The sequence below is a fragment of the Bolinopsis microptera genome, chromosome 6, assembly GCF_026151205.1.
Source record: "Bolinopsis microptera isolate Bmic1 chromosome 6, MBARI_Bmic_1.0, whole genome shotgun sequence".
Classification (NCBI taxonomy): Eukaryota; Metazoa; Ctenophora; class Tentaculata; order Lobata; family Bolinopsidae; genus Bolinopsis; species Bolinopsis microptera.
Window position 1 is genome coordinate 4,674,085 of NC_087077.1, and position 13,675 is coordinate 4,687,759.

General features: G+C 37.3%; 1 protein-coding gene across 2 annotated transcripts in view; it reads right to left on the minus strand.

The window, feature by feature from the left end:
- Positions 1 to 13,675, minus strand: part of LOC134817595 (dynein intermediate chain 3, ciliary-like) — a 120,915-nt gene that overhangs the window by 77,391 nt on the left and 29,849 nt on the right. The gene's annotated exons all lie outside the window — the stretch shown is intronic.

Genomic DNA, 13,675 nt, shown 5'->3' on the forward strand with positions numbered 1-13,675 from the left:
AGTGAAGGCGGAGCTCCCGCTTCCGAGCTCATATTGCGAAAGGCCAGGGAGGCCTGCCTTCCGAGATCGCATTACAAGGGGAGCCCTCGAGTCCAATATCGTGTATCGAAGGGTATGTGTGACCTTTGAAAAACGAAAAAATTTTGTCGGCTCATAATGATCAGGGTAGCATGAAACATGAACAAAAGTAGTTTCCAGAAAAACTTTGAAAAAATTTTGACTTAGAAAATTTTCGGTCCGAGTCATTCTCGATACATACTTCTGAAGGCGGATCTCCCGCTTCCGAGCTCATATTGCGAAGGGGAGGCCTACCTTCTGAGATCGCATTACAAGGGGAGCCCTCGAGTCCAAAATCGTGTATCGAAGGGTATGTGTGACTTTTGAAAACCGAAAAAATATTTTTGGCTCATAATGATCAGGGTAGCATGAAACATGAACAAAAGTAGTTTCCAGAAAAACTTTGAAAAAATTTTGACTTAGAAAATTTTCGGTCGGAGTCATTCTCGATACATACATCTGAAGGCGGATCTCCCGCTTCCGAGCTCATATTGCGAAGGGGAGGCCTGCCTTCTGAGATCGCATTACAAGGGGAGCCCTCGAGTCCAATATCGTGTATCGAAGGGTATGTGTGACTTTTGAAAACCGAAAAAATATTTTTGGCTCATAATGATCAGGGTAGCATGAAACATGAACAAAAGTAGTTTCCAGAAAAACTTTGAAAAAATTTTGACTTAGAAAATTTTCTGTCCGAGTCATTCTCGATACGTACATCTGAAGGCGGAGCTCCCGCTTCCGAGCTCGTATTGCGAAGGGGAGGTCTGACTTCCGATATCGTATATGGAAGTTGACCAGTAGACATATAAAACTTGACCAGACGACATAAAGTTGACCAGTAGACATATAAAACTTGACCAGACGACATAAAGTTGACCAGACGACATAAAGTTGACCAGTAGACATACAAAACTTGACCAAACGACATAAAGTTGACCAGAAGACATACAATGGATTAGGAAATCGAACAGTAGGTTAAATCAGTGTTGTTATTGAATCGTCACTTGTCAGATATTTCGTCATCGATAACGTCATCGTTATTTGCTTGGTATTGTAAGTGACGTGCAGCCGATGTCTTTTCTTATGTTTCTCTAGACTGTTAGGGCTTCTGTCCGGATGGTTGTGGGGCCCGTTGAAACTTAGAAGAAGACTTCTGTTCTTGTCTGTGGTAATGGTGGCAGGACAATTTCTATTCCTCGCGTGGTATTGGTTACATCTGTAACTGATGTTGTTTTTCAGCTCCGATCGTTGCTGAAACAGGTTGTCTTCGTGAACAACCATGGGCTTACCACGGGATGTGGTTAAAACTTCAAGAAGGTTCGTGCAAGGGACTGGGGAAAGGATGTCGTCAAGGTTTATATAAGCTTAGCTTCGAGGGGTAGAGGTTCGATGCTAGGTAGGGATAGAGGAATAGGATTGAGAAGGTCGTAGTATTCCATTGCTATCGTTGTGAATTGCAGATGGTCGAATGATGATGTCTCCTGTCGTCTGTTGAAAGTTATATAGTATTGATAACGAGATTCGTCATACAGTACGTATGACATTGCAACATTTGAGATCATGTCAAAGTTATGGTAGCTCTCGTAACTCGTTGTTATGGACCCCCATCAGCCTGTATCACATCATATGATGAGATCACATCCTCATGGGACATGAGCCGATCAAATAGAATAGTCAAAGAATATGTGAACTCTAACTAAGCACTGTAAATACATTATTTTTTGCCGCGAATTCGCCGCGATTTTTCGATTTGTTGCCGCGAATATGCCGCGATTTTCGGAATTCCCGCCGCGAAATAGCCGCGAATTAGCCTAGTTTGGCTTGTCGCGGTGCCGCGATTTTTGGGCAAAATTACCGCGAAATCCTTTTGTCCCTGATTGCCTCAACTTGGATTAATAATAATTTCAATTGGTAGAAGCTGAAGGATGGCAGCTCAAAAGGCCCAGTGCACCATCGACAAGATCAAGGACTTGAGTGCCAATAATGGCTTTTCCAAACCCCTTTTCGCCGATCGGCTGAGTGGTCCTACTGCAATACGGCACATGTGAAAATGTCCTCCATACATGCTGAATGGCAACATTTTTAGAGCAATTCTCAGCTCCGTGCAATCGAAATTCAAAAACCATGACTAACATTAGTTAAATGTGGGGCTCAACATAAATGAAAGATGATTAACAAAATCATACATATGTTTGCTTCTTATTATATGGCTGAAAATGTGGCATCATACTTATAGTTAATTAAAGGAACTTTTCGGACAAATTTACTCTAGTTTATAAGCCAAAAACAAGACTAGGCAGTTAAGAGTAAAATCAGCCACACACAAACGTAGCTAAGACCAAGGTAGTGCCCCACAATTAAATTTAGATAGACTCAGGTGAAGAAAAAGAAAGAAACTTCAAACCAGGAGGTGACCGGGATTGGCAATTTTGAGCTATCCCGGTCCCGGTCCCGGTCAAATGCTGATTTATTTATTTATGATCCCGGTCCTGGTCCCGGTTGATTCGGGATTCTTGGTCCCGGTCCGGGTCCCGGTCAATCACTCAAATTTGCCGGGATTTTGACCGGGATCTTTTACATAATTTCATTCACTGTGATTTTAAGTTTTTCCTTTCATTCATTGTGAATTTCATCTTTAAACATCCTCTGAGCCAAATACAACAATGTTTAAAATTGCTAAACAAGTTTGAGTAATAAATTATGATCATGAATTAACCAGTAATCGACCGGAATTCCCGGTACCGGGAATCCCAGTACCGGGATTGGCAATTTTGAGCTATCCCGGTCCCGGTCCCGGTCCCGTCACATTTTTCATCCCGGTCCCGGTCCCAGTAAATTGATAATCTCAATTTTGAGCTATCCCGGTCCGGTCCCGGTCCCGGTCAAGTCACATTTTGTATCCAGGTCCCGCTCCCGCTCCCGGTCAGGCCTGAAATCATGTCCTGGTCACCTCCTGCTTCAAACAAAATAATAGACTCAGCTGAATGATCGGAAAACGATGATTGAGGATTAAACGATAATTACCACTGCCAAAAGAATCTGAATATTGCAAGGAAACACTGCATTTTTGTATTGTAAATCCATGAAGGGAAGGGTTAACAAATTAAATCAAATCAAGAATAATGACATAGACATCATCAAAACCTTTTTAATTTTTTCCTTATTTCTACATTTGACATTATCAGAACTGAGAACATTTCACAGCTTTCGTAATTAAAAACAAACAAATTTTGACATATTTGTCATTAAAATAACTTATTTACATTAACAAATACTTTAATAATTAGCTATTTTAAATTTTATTTTAAGATTTAAGATTTTATTTCATAGCTAATGATAACAATTTCATTTTCTGTAAACATGCATACAAACATGACAACATAATCAAATTCTGTATATCCACATAAATTTAATTGACGATGTCAATCCTTCGCAGCTTGGTGTGGCCCAGTTAAGTGACGTTTACTTGCTCTAACCATGCAGAGTCCTTTATTTCGCTTGCAGTAGCGCGCGACCGCCGAAGGCGGCAAAGGAGACACATAAATCAAATCAAAGCACTCGATTTTGAACCAACATTTTATTTACCAATTTCATGATTTTGAGTAGTACGCGGCGTAAATGTATTAAAAACATAAATATCTGCAGTATGCCTTGACGCGGATAATACTCATTTAAATTTCTTCAAATTAGCACGAAAAATTTCACTGAATTCTGAGTGAGAAGTGATACTTGCCTGTTATTCCCACTTACTGACTGATAATCTTATCTATGGATACCATGCTTGAATTTAGGTAAACAACATAGCACTTCCTTACCAGTCACGTTGAACGCGCACAGCATTGCGCGTTGATACTCTAAATAATATACTGTGCGCGTTTCGTCCGGAACCTGGGGGAGTTCCCGCTCTAATATATCTGACGACAGTGATCACTCATTATGAGAACTAATCCCGACCACTTTCCCGGTCGAACAGTACCCAAATCAAACTAATTTATGAACCACGTGTATAGCCAACGTCCTTGCGGTGCTGAGCCGATGTAAAACTCTTCTGTCTCTTGTTAATATTTTAGTTGAACTGTGCATAAAAGTGTGTAGTGACAAGTGTGTAGTGGTAATGTATATTATTTATTATGACGACGCGATATTTATAATGCAGAATTAAAAGCTGCTTTCGATATGACTGGTGGTGGGCTCTCTCCGGCGGGACATAGATCTATATAGGGGGTACCCGGGGTACGAGTTAACGAACAGTGTTCGTGTCCTTCCACAACCCCCTGTTTGATTGAAATAAATTTTCGTGCACATACAGAATGAATGGTTAATAATTTAATATATATGTAGACCAAGGTCTGTGCACGGGATGCTTCCTGGAAGAATCCAGTTCTTTTAGCGGGGCACCCGACCTAAAGCCAAATTGAGATATAATAATCATATTCCTAGAGAAATAATCAGAAATCGAATACCAATCAAATAATATGATATATAGGAGTAGTAACCATATTTACTATGCAAAATGCCCCAACCACATAGTGTACATTTATATAGAATTCAAATTCCATATCATCATTAAACCTCAATAGTCAATATAATAGCCCAAGCAAAATTAAATAACTTCTTATATACCTTACTGTCATACTACAAATCAATTAAACATTTGAAATCTGTTAACCAGAGAATAAATTTCTAAACCTAATGCAAGTGAAATAATTTAGATGCAATAATGAATGCCTAATGTGAGTATCATCTGTCAATGTCCTTGTAAAAAAGTCTGTAAAAGAGATATGAGTAACTAATATAGAAGAAAAAACAGGAAGTTGTCGTCTGTTGAAAAATAAATAAAATATCTAGAATATAAATTAGAATATAAAATAACATTCAGTCAATGTGTCGTCAATAAACTGTACAATTATCAAATGTTAAAACTGGGTGATACAGTCACCAAAAATAAATACTAAGTATAATAAGTAAATAAATTAAATGTGGTCTATAAAACTACCACTAGGTATAATAGGTCAATAAATTAAAAGTGGTTTATAAAACTACCACTGTGCGAACCCTTTCTCCGGTTAAAACATGTCAGTCATGTGCAAAATCAATCAAAATGGTAAGGTGGTAAAAAAGGGAAAATCCTTTCGATACATCAATTATACAATATGCCTCAGATTTAAAAGAATTAGAAGATACTTAGTTATCGTCGACTATGATTGCAGTGTAAAATTTGTCATATGAATTGTCGACGGTATAATTAGGGTCTGTTGTTATAGATGAGAGTAGCTGTTTCTTATACGAATCACTAAAGCTTTTAACATCGGGCAGATTTCGTAGATCTGTTGGAACATTATTCCAACATTTTGCCCCCAAGTATTGAAAGTTTTTATGTGATGTTGATCTATTAACATATAGGTTGCAGCTTTCGCCGCTCCTACTACCTCCTGATATGTAACTAAATTTGTTCATAAAGTTTGTAGGACAATTGTCATGGATGATTCTAAACATATAATTTGACAGATGGAGTTGTCGTCTAAGATGGAGTGGTAACCATTTCATGTCTCTATAAACATTAAGGCTGCTCTCTGTTTGTGGAACGTTGAGAGCTATTTTGGCTACCTTTTTGTACAGAGTGTCAAGTTCAGCAAGTTTTGTCTTGCCAGCTCTACAATAGATTGTGTCTAAATAATCGAATTGTGGCAACATGAGTGCATTGGCAAACATTTTCCTATATTTAATGGGTAGCAGTGCTTTACTTCTATACATGGCACCAATTCTCTTCATGACCTTCTTAATAATATAATCTACATGGCTTTTGAAGTTTAATTTACTATCTAGAATGAGGCCAAGATATTTTGTCTCTTTGCACTCCTTGATTGTGAAAGTTACCTCATTACATTCAATGGTTAATTCATCATGTTGATCAACAGAATCAAACAATAGGAATTCAGTCTTCTTTTCATTGAGTGATAATTTATTTACACTGAGCCATTTAAAGATTGTCATAAGTTCTATTTTCATGTTTATAAATGTGCTTCTGCAGGTTTGATCAAAGAATAGTGCACCATCATCTGCAAATAGAAAGGGCTTAGATAGGTTACAGGCATAAATGATGTCATTTATGAAGATACTAAATAATATAGGCCCAATGATGCTTCCTTGTGGTACACCACTCAGAACTTCTAAAAATGAACTTAGTTTGCCATTGATCCTAGTGCATTGATATCTACAAGATAAGAAGTTCTTAAACCAGGTTAAAGCAATGCCACCAATTCCATAATATGCCAATTTTTGAAGCAATGTTTCATGATTCACTGTGTCAAAGGCCTTCTTAAGATCAAGAAAGATGATTCCTGGTTTATAAGACTTAGATTTATGTATTCTGGGTAAAATTATCTTTATCCCGGTTGTTGCGACAAGTAAAAATGCTCTTATTAGGGAAAGGAGATTACTCGACGTTTCAATGTAACTACATCGTATTCATGATCTAAAAAACAAGTTGTAAAAATTCAAAACGTAAAAAACATATATCTGAGGCAAAATTTGTGTACGTTAATTTATTTTTAATCAATCAACTTTATCCAAAAATTCGATACAAAAAAGTCATAACAAAATTCATAACAAAACTAATTTATACGACGACAAACTTTTATAATAAATACTGTACATTCCTAAAACTACTACTAAATATACTACACATGATACAGAAGCATGGAGTGCTACAACGGTGAACAGGTGCATGATGTGAAGTGTGTAGGTATGTATCTAGTGTGGAGTGAAAATGGCGGGAATCGTACTGACCAATGAGAAGTGTGAAACGTGGGAGCCTAATATGGTTTGATTGATGTTGTAAGGGTAGTGTGTTGAATAAGAGGCGGAAGTGTGCGTGTGTGAGATGTGGTCCCTGTACTCAGAAAGTAAACAAAACCTATAAATATCACTAAAAAATCACTACATATGTGTAGACAATCCCCTGTCTGTAAAGTATACAATATGTTACACCCTGTTTATTATGTACTTGTTACTAAAAAACGTTTGATTGTTTCTAACTCATCTCTCTTGTTAATGTTAGGTTTGAACTTCAAAATAAGCATTGCTTCTGCAATCTTTCTTCTAGCTGTGTTGCTTTCTGTTTTTAAAATCTCAAATTCTAAATTGGGTTCTGACCCCCTATGTAAACTGTTATAATGAATAGCAAAAGCTTGACTAGTGTTAGAAGGAGTTAAAGGAAATTTAGCATATCTTAGGTGCTCTCCGAGCCTATCATGTGCCCTCCTGCACGTCTCACCAATATAAATATTATTACAGATTTTACAGGTAATCTTATACACAACGTTCTTCACCTCACAATCTTTATTTTCAGTTATTAATAAAGGACAAATTTTACAGGAGTTAATAATACAGGTTCTCTTATCATACGGTCTGTTATTACACACAATATTTCTTAGTTTTCTAGCTGGGGAAAATATAACTTTAATAGGTAAATTGTTCTGTTTAATATGATTCCTAATTCTGTTACTGATACTGTCTGAGATAAAATCTAACTTAAGCACTGTTCTGTTATCCTCCCTATTTCTATTACTAATACTACTACGACGTCTGTTGGAATAATTTCTGGGTGTTTGATACCCGTTTCTAGTCATAAGACGGTCTAAAATGCTGTATGAATGTTCTCTCTCCTGAGGTCCTGACGAGATCTTGTCCGCTTCTTTATACAGGTTGATCACGGTGTTCGTCTTCACAGATTCTGGGTGACATGAATTCTTGTGAAGTGTGATGTCTTTCTGCTGTGGCTTACGGTACAAGCGGCTCGTCACAGTTCCATCAGGTTCCACTCTAAGCTCTGTGTTAAGGAATGGGATGAACTCTTGGTCGTTCTCCGGAAACTCTACCTCCCACTTGAGTTTCTTGTCAGGGTCCTGGTCTGCGATACTCTGAACAAGTGCTAGAGCTTCTTCTCTTGTTACAGCTGTGCTGGTGGCGTCGTCAATGTACCGCTTGTAGAAGTCAGATAAGTAGACCGACAAGTAATGTAAGTCAGTGTAAACCGAGCTTCTCTCAAACTTGTACACTCTGATCACTGCGCAAAATGGTCCCGGTCTCAATCCCATGAAAAGGCCATCCTGCTGTATCCACAGAGTCCCATTATACACAAAGTATGAACTAGTCAGGATGTGCAATAGGATCTCGTGAACATCAGTCAGGTTCAGTCCCATGAGATCAAGTTTTTCCCGGTGCTCAGTGGCCAGTTCTATAACGTCATCAATACAACCTTGGACATTTATGTTGGTATAAAGTGCTGAAATGTCCGCCGAGAAGATTCTCCTGCCAGCTAGCTGTTCTTTCGGAATTGCACGAAGAGTTTCCAGATGTTCAAAGAGATTACCAAGGTGACTGGGTATTTCCTTCAGTAATGGTTTGAGGATGGTTGTCACCAGCCAGCTCAATCTCTCTGTGGGTGAGTCAACACAGCTGATAATGGGTCGTACTTTCACCTGTTCCAGAGGGATGGTGTTTCTGAAACATTCTGGAGAATTCTTGTGAGTCTTGATAAGTACATATAAGACTGGAAGAGAAACATGATCCGGAACTCTGATTTGTCTGAAATAATCATCATCGAGCCCTCGCTGTGTCCAGACTTTCTTCCACAATTGATTGGAGCTATCTACCAGTTGAGTGGTCATTCTTTTTATGAGTTGTGAATTCTGGATGGAGGTGGGTTCCGTAACTGTCACTGTCTGACCTCGTACCTTCCTAGTTGGGAGTATCTGCAGGTAAACTGCAGTTTCCTCTAGGTGTTTCTCCGTCAGCGTTCTATGAATATCCTTGGTGGTAACTACGAACTCTCCACACTTGTCTGAAACTGAGACATGTATAGTTCTATCCGTTCTTAGTGAATATAAGCCTTGTTTCTGTGAGCGAGTAAGGTTGTCTTTTGACTGATGGTTATTCACTAAGTTCAGGACAAAACGGTTGAAACATGCGAGTTTATCCTCAAGTTCAGGGCAAGCGGGGTCGGGGGTTCGGGTGAAGGGTGTGGGGAAGGGACAAATCCTCTTGATCTTCTTCGAGGTAGGCTCTTCTGCTTCTTCTGCTTCTTCATGATGTTCTGGAGTATTATTAGGCTGTTCTTCTGAATCCATAGACTGTTCTACTGGTTGTTGTTCAAATGCTTGCTTATGTCTGATCTTAAACACGCATTGTGCAATGTCCATGGAAACTTTGTCCTTGAACTCCTGATTAACATGTGGTGTTACTGCAAAATTAGGCCCAAGTGCAAGCACAGATTTCTGGTTATCTGAAACTGAATCACAGTTGAGTGTAGTCACGCGATCTGCTGCAGGTTGAATAACTGTCGGTGGAGTTGGGGGCGGTGGTGGATAATATTTACTGAGTAGCCAAGTAAACTTGTTCTGCAGGTTCATCTTATACTGTTCTTTAATAGAAATCTGGTTTCTTTCTGATATGGCTATAATTCTATGAAAAACGTGTTGTTCAACTGTATTGTATAGAGTGTTCTTGAACTGTGCAATATGAAGTTTACTGTCTGCGATAATCTGATACTGATAAGAAATATGTTGATTTAATGCTACTGTTCTGAGTCTGTTCAGATGATGTTGTATATTCCTAGATTGACAGATGGGAAATAATGACTGTTGATGTGAAAAACTGTTCAAAATGAAGACTGGAAAAACTTGTCGTCGTTTACATCGTTTTAAGAAATTTAGTTTCTGTTCTGCGATTTTCAACTTTTCTCCAGCTGCAAGAAATGATTTCGCCGTTCCAAAAGTTTCTCGGGACTGAATAAGTTCATGTAAAATCCGGATTGGAGTATTATTTATGAGTCGCATTGTTGTAATGTATTCTGGGTAAAATTATCTTTATCCCGGTTGTTGCGACAAGTAAAAATGCTCTTATTAGGGAAAGGAGATTACTCGACGTTTCAATGTAACTACATCGTATTCATGATCTAAAAAACAAGTTGTAAAAATTCAAAACGTAAAAAACATATATCTGAGGCAAAATTTGTGTACGTTAATTTATTTTTAATCAATCAGACGTGCAGGAGGGCACATGATAGGCTCGGAGAGCACCTAAGATATGCTAAATTTCCTTTAACTCCTTCTAACACTAGTCAAGCTTTTGCTATTCATTATAACAGTTTACATAGGGGGTCAGAACCCAATTTAGAATTTGAGATTTTAAAAACAGAAAGCAACACAGCTAGAAGAAAGATTGCAGAAGCAATGCTTATTTTGAAGTTCAAACCTAACATTAACAAGAGAGATGAGTTAGAAACAATCAAACGTTTTTTAGTAACAAGTACATAATAAACAGGGTGTAACATATTGTATACTTTACAGACAGGGGATTGTCTACACATATGTAGTGATTTTTAGTGATATTTATAGGTTTTGTTTACTTTCTGAGTACAGGGACCACATCTCACACACGCACACTTCCGCCTCTTATTCAACACACTACCCTTACAACATCAATCAAACCATATTAGGCTCCCACGTTTCACACTTCTCATTGGTCAGTACGATTCCCGCCATTTTCACTCCACACTAGATACATACCTACACACTTCACATCATGCACCTGTTCACCGTTGTAGCACTCCATGCTTCTGTATCATGTGTAGTATATTTAGTAGTAGTTTTAGGAATGTACAGTATTTATTATAAAAGTTTGTCGTCGTATAAATTAGTTTTGTTATGAATTTTGTTATGACTTTTTTGTATCGAATTTTTGGATAAAGTTGATTGATTAAAAATAAATTAACGTACACAAATTTTGCCTCAGATATATGTTTTTTACGTTTTGAATTTTTACAACTTGTTTTTTAGATCATGAATACGATGTAGTTACATTGAAACGTCGAGTAATCTCCTTTCCCTAATAAGAGCATTTTTACTTGTCGCAACAACCGGGATAAAGATAATTTTACCCAGAATACATTACAACAATGCGACTCATAAATAATACTCCAATCCGGATTTTACATGAACTTAGATTTACTCATATATATTTTGTCCATCAGATCGTACATCAAATAAGTTGACATGGAGTGATTTTTCCGAAAGCCATATTGATGCCGGATGAAAAGTTTGTTCTCTTCCATGTAATCAGTGAGTTGCTTGCCGACAAAGTATTCTATAAGTTTTCCTACAAGTGGAAGGATGGATATTGGCCTGTAATTATTAGGATCATCTTTCATTTCTGCCTTATGGATGGGAGTTACTCTAGCTTTTTTACAAAGGGTTGGTACAACACCTGTATTAAGGCTCAAATTGACAATATGGGTCAGTGGCTCAACTATGTGTGGTACAGCTTGCTTAAGTAAAAATAGAGGCACATCGTCATATGAGGCCTTGTCATTCTTGAGCGTTTCGACATACATTAGGATATCAGTTTCATTTATTTCTTGGAATCTATCAAATGAGATGTTAGAAGTTCTAGGAGGTAAAAAATCAGTAAAACTAACTCTTTCAATATTGGGGGCCTGATTTTGTAATCTTGATCCAACATTTGCAAAATGAAAGTTAAATAGCTCAGGATCATTCTCATTGATAGTTTGACAATTAGTTGTACCAGGGGTCATATTTGATGCCAGTTTGATAGTTTTCCATACCCCTTTAAGATCATTCTTGGCACTTTTAACTTGTAGATCATCGATTACATTAGCCTTTTTGCAGGTTTTAGCTAATTTATTTCTAATATTTCTCTGAATCTTGTAGCAATCCCAGGCCTCATTACACTTTATACATTTGCTACATATACCACATTTATTGCAATTTCCATTGTCTCTCTTATCCTTCTTTTTACGGAATTTCTTTAGAAGAAAATGTGTATGATTAATGGCATTTAAAAGTTCAGTAGAAGGTTTATGTATGAACTTTTCATGCCTTTCTATGGTCTTGCAAGGGAAGAAGGTTGCATATGCCTGTTCAATATGATGACAAAGGCCAGCAGTGATAGCTTCAACATCTGTACTTTCCAATAGTGGACTGTAATAATAATAATAATAATAAATTAATGTTATTTTTATACAGCACCAAAAGGTTAAATAATTTAAATTTAACCCTTATGCACAGCTGTAAATGATACTTAAATTAACGAGAGTGTGCATCTTTGCCTTAGACGGAGGTGGAACAAGAAACTGTTCAGAAAACAGGCGATAAAAACTGTAAAATATAACGTGACTAAATAAGGCAGATGCACCTAACAAGCAGATATCCAAGAAGGGTTAGCAGGTTTTCTAACAGAAATCGCAGTATGAAACTCAACAGCCTAACAAATTTAAAAATCAGGTTTATAAAAATGAAATTCCCTGATATACGTATTAAAAAATCTATAAAAACTCAATAAAAATTCCTTAAAAAATCCATAGAAATTCTATAGACTCCAAATATACAAACAATCTGAAGTTTCCAATATACAATAAAAATTGATTGAAGAAGTTTACTGAGCTGCAGAACAGTAACTGATGATAAAGATTATATCTGAAAATCCAATACAGTCATACCAAACAATCTGGGCAACATAAAAGTAGAGACAGTAAAAAAGAGAAGAAAAAGATGCTCTAGTACTTGAGACAAAATACAAAGAATAAGGTAGCTTTCTCCCAGGTGCCAACCCAAAAAAATGTTGGTGTCCCAGGATAGAGCCTCCTTTTCCGACCTACACTACAATTTTGTTGGCAGACACAGTGAAACGCAAAAAAAGATTATTATCTTAAATGTTGCCCAAAAATCCTTGAAAACTAATAGCCTAAAATAATTTAATTTAAAGCGTGAAATTGACCTGCTATAAGATAAACATTTTAATTAAATTTTAACCTTCAATAAAGGATTAGTTACTCAGTACAAATCAAAGGACTTTCTAAACAGGTGAGCTTTAAGTTTTCCCTTAAAGTCCTTGATGTTTACACATTTCGTGATTTCTTGAGGAAGATTGTTCCATAATCTTGGAGCAGATGAAGAGAAGGCTCTGGGTGGACTGTTTATGGGGCAATGAAGAGACACATCTCTTCCACCACTGGAATTGTACTTAACAAGGTTTGACAGGTATGAAGGTGCAAGCCCATGGAGCAGTTTGAAAGTTAACAGGAGTATTTTAAATTCAATACGTTCTTGTACCTTGAGCCAATGAAGTTCTTTTATGTAGGGATCAACTTCTTCTCTCTTCTTTAGACCTTTGACTAAGCGGCATGCTCTGTTTTGCAGAGATTGTAGCTGTTTCAAAACAGAATGATTAGCTCCAAAGTAAAGTGCATTACAGTAGTCAAGGGAACTGATGATAAGAGATTGCACGATGATTTGCATTTGAGTTTCAGAGAGGAATGGTTTCATTTTTGCAATGTTTCGCATCTTGTGGCAGTTTGCAGCTTTGAGCTTCTTTATTTGAGGATTAAATGTTAGTGTGGAGTCCAATGTAAAGCCAAGGTTTTTAGTAACATTGACAAGTCTTATGCAGACAGAAGGTTTAAGGAAGACACCACCAATTTCCAACTCCGACAAAAGACGTTTTGAACCAAAAACCATGATCTCAGTTTTTGTCGGATTTAGTAGAAGGAAGTGATCCGCCATCCAGCTCTCAATTTCTTGAAAGAGAGCTGGATGGCGGA